Raw genomic sequence first — 3,782 nt, 5'->3', positions numbered from 1 at the left:
TTTTTGACACCTACAGCCCGGCATAACTTTCCGTAAACGCCGCAACGCACCACGTTATTATGTGTTACGTTATGGTGTTACCATACCACGAAATATTAAATAACGAAAGTAATGCCTATGCCAACCACGGGAATGTCACTTTCTATATCAACCAGCTAACTGGCATCTTTATCTCATTTGCTTTGCGTTGACGAGAGCTAACATCAGGCGGGCTCAGGAGTCGTGGGCCCCACTGACAGCTGAAGAGCTAACCTGTGTGAAGAGTGGCGAATATATGATTTCTCGTTTACGCTAACGCTAACATGTTGGCTTCGAAAACATGGCTGCCTGCCAGCTACTTGATATCAACCTATACATAGAGCGAGCCCAAGCTGACAACTTCATAAAAGGGCTCAAGCTGACAACCACGTCGGATGTCTTGAATTGTTAAATTTTGTTTGTCTTGATTAGACATTAGCACCACAAAGTCAATACCAGCCACGCAGTTGATGCGGAATTGTAAAAATAATTAGTCAATTTTGTTTTATGAACTCATTTCTCGTTTGGCGCTTTTTTTATGTTTTAGCGACGAAAATCTGACGTCATTTCAGCGCCCTGATCCCAACAATCTAATAGCGAATTCATAAATTAACCTGGCTCAGGTCGATTAGCACTCAGTTTTAATCGAAGTGCTGTCAAAGCGTTCATAAATTAACCGAGATTGCATTTCGGTTAAACTGACAGCATTCAGTTTGAAGCGCAGGTTAAAACTGTCTAGCATTACGGTTTATGGGTCGATCTGTCAAACTGCCCGTATCGTTCATAAATTTCGGGTTCGAGTTAACACGAATCCAGGTTAATTTATGAATTCGCTATAAGGGTAACTATGTTTTCGTCGCCTACATCTCGTGTGTGCGAAAATGAAATAGCATTTCACCACTGCGTTTCACCCAACTGCCAGCAGTCTGATTTATAGCGAATTCATAAATTAACCTGGGTTCGTGCTAACTCGAACCCGAAATTTATGAACGATACGGGCAGTTTGACAGATCGACCCGTAAACCGTAATGCTAGACAGTTTTAACCTGCGCTTCAAACTGAATGCTGTCAGTTTAACCGAGATGCAATCTCGGTTAATTTGTGAACGCTTTGACAGCACTTCGATTAAAACTGAGTGTTAATCGACCTGAGGCAGGTTTATTTATGAATTCGCTATTAGGCACCACATCGGCAGGCAACCATGTTTTCGCCGCCAGCATCTCGTGTGTGCGAAAATGAGATAGCATGTCAGCACTAGGATTGGGCGATACCGTATCGATACCCGCGATATCGATACTCGAAGGCCGATATTTCGATATATTTCATCGATACTTACGACGTCGATATTATGATAAATCGATAATTTCATCCCGATACTGTTTTGATAAAGCGGGATATGCAGCTGAAAAAATATAGACTAAAACTAGGCCAGGAAAGGCTGAAAAAAACAATTTTTTAGGGTTTTTTCTCGTGCTGTTTTCTTTTCAGGTAACTACTAAGCTTAAGCGGGGTACGCTGCTGAACAGAAAACAGCTCAAGAAAAAATCTTGCTATTTACCGAAGAAATTTTGACAACTCCAATGCAAGCAACCACCTGTCATTTTTTCTTGTGGTAATAATTGCGCCGGATATTATTCCGTACGGAAAAGTGACGTTTTAATTCACCTGCATGTAAAACTGCGCCATCTGAACGTGAAATAATATTTCTTATGAAGTGCGTACTGCTAGGCGAATTCGAGCAAAACTAAGAGCAACCGTTCGCTACCTGGTTGTGATTATTGGAACTACAAAAAAAGTGCAATTCCCAAAATGCTTGCTGGCACCTATATGGAACTCGACTTTAAATGTAATATTTTATTGAATTACCAACAGTGGGAATGGTGAAAATGGATAATAAAGGTAAGAAAAAACATTACCTTTCATTTGATATATATTGTTTCTGCTTCGGGAGATTATTAGAGCTTCGCAAGTGTATTTATGGTTACGAACTGTTAGGTTATATGTTTGGTTCTTGGCGCAGATGATGCTAATCAAGAAAATAAATCCGTTAGCATTTGAAAACACATTGGAAAACGTTGAAGACTGAAAATAATTGGTGATTCTCTATCCAGGATATGTAAACTTTACAGCTGACTCTATGTACTTTTGTTTCATGCGGTACAAAACCAAACATTAACATTTTTCTGCCATAAAGTTAATTAATTCGAATATTTTCACTTACCTTAACGTAGATAAACAAATTTCTTCCAATATTTCGCTATCTAAAATCCTGACAATTGAAAGGGTTAATCAAAAACTGCATTTTATTTCAGTTTTTTTCAAAAATGTATGGAGTTTGACAGCGATTTTACTTTTCATCACTTTTTTTATGCAGCGCCTCTAAGCGGGCGATAGCTTGTCAAAAACGCCTCTTAAGAAATCGTAAACGAAATCGATTTCTTGAGCATTTCTTGTCCTATCTTTTTACCCATTACTTTTCAGCAGCGTACCCCGCTTTAATTCTCAAATTTACTTTATTGGAAACTAGCTGACCCGACAAACTTCGTATTGCCGCAAATTAACCTGTGTTGTCAAGGGGTCGGACACTCAGCACATAGTGCCCCGGCACTGCAGAGATATTAAACGGCACACCTCTAAAGCCTTATAAAAATAACATTTATAGGGCTTTATACACCTCCGGTTCAATTTTACATATGAAATGGGAGCACTGCCAGTTGTCAAAATCATCTCGCACGGTTGCCAGATCTATCAGATTTTAACGAATTTAACAAATCTTGCAGTTCGGCACTTTCGGTACAGCACTGGCACAGTTCGGTTCGTTTCAAGTCGCCTAACATAAAAACGGCTGTGCCGAGTGACCGACCCCTTGTGTGTTGTACATAAATCATGAATCACGGATGATCTTTGTCACAATCTCGAGTTTTGCAAGCCCCCCAGTGGAAGGCGCTTCCGACGGCGGGTCACCGGCAACACTCGCGACCGTCTCGTCCTGAATGATCTAGTGTTACTATAGATAGTTTTTGTGGTCTTGTATTGACTAATGTTTTATGGAAGAGTCTCGAATTTCTCGAGTTCGATTAGTTTTTGAGTTTCGCAAAAATTTCTGTTTTATTTGTATGAGAGTCCATATCCCCCTACCACAGGGGTGAGAGGTCTCTAACTATCGTAAAATAAATTCAAGACTCCAAAATCTCCCACATGCCAAATTTGGTTCCATTTGATTGATTAGTTCCCGAGATAAGAGGAAATTTGCATTTCATTTGTATGGAAGCCCACCCTCTTAAAGAGGAGATGGGCCATAACTCGCTTTCTAAAGAAGAGAGGGGTCTCAATTCACCATAGAAAAAAATCTTGCGTCCAAAACCACTTAAATGTAAAATTTGGTTCCATTTGCTTGATTAGTTCTCGAGTTATGAGGAAATTTGTTTTTCATTTGTATAGGAGCCCCCCCCTCTTAAAGTGGGGAAATCCATAGAAAATATACCCACAGAGAACAGACATCCAAACGAAAGGTCCCCACTTGGATAAAACTTATGTCAAATTAGTTGGGAAACTATAGTGGTGATGTCGCTGAAGGCGCAGAAAATTCTACACTAAACTCACAACAGCTAGCTTCTGGCGCTAGCATAACGCATATAGTCCATATATACTAGCGCCAGAGGAGCCAAAAGTTGTCAGTGTGCAAATCAAAAGAATCATTTAGTTGGGAAACTATAGTGGTGGTGACACTAGCATATTAGGTGATTTCAATTTGAAATTTTATC

This window comes from Sabethes cyaneus, chromosome 1 (assembly GCF_943734655.1).
Source record: "Sabethes cyaneus chromosome 1, idSabCyanKW18_F2, whole genome shotgun sequence".
Classification (NCBI taxonomy): domain Eukaryota; kingdom Metazoa; phylum Arthropoda; class Insecta; order Diptera; family Culicidae; genus Sabethes; species Sabethes cyaneus.
The sequence above is the reverse complement of the archived record's forward strand: the minus strand, read 5'-3'. Positions refer to the sequence as shown.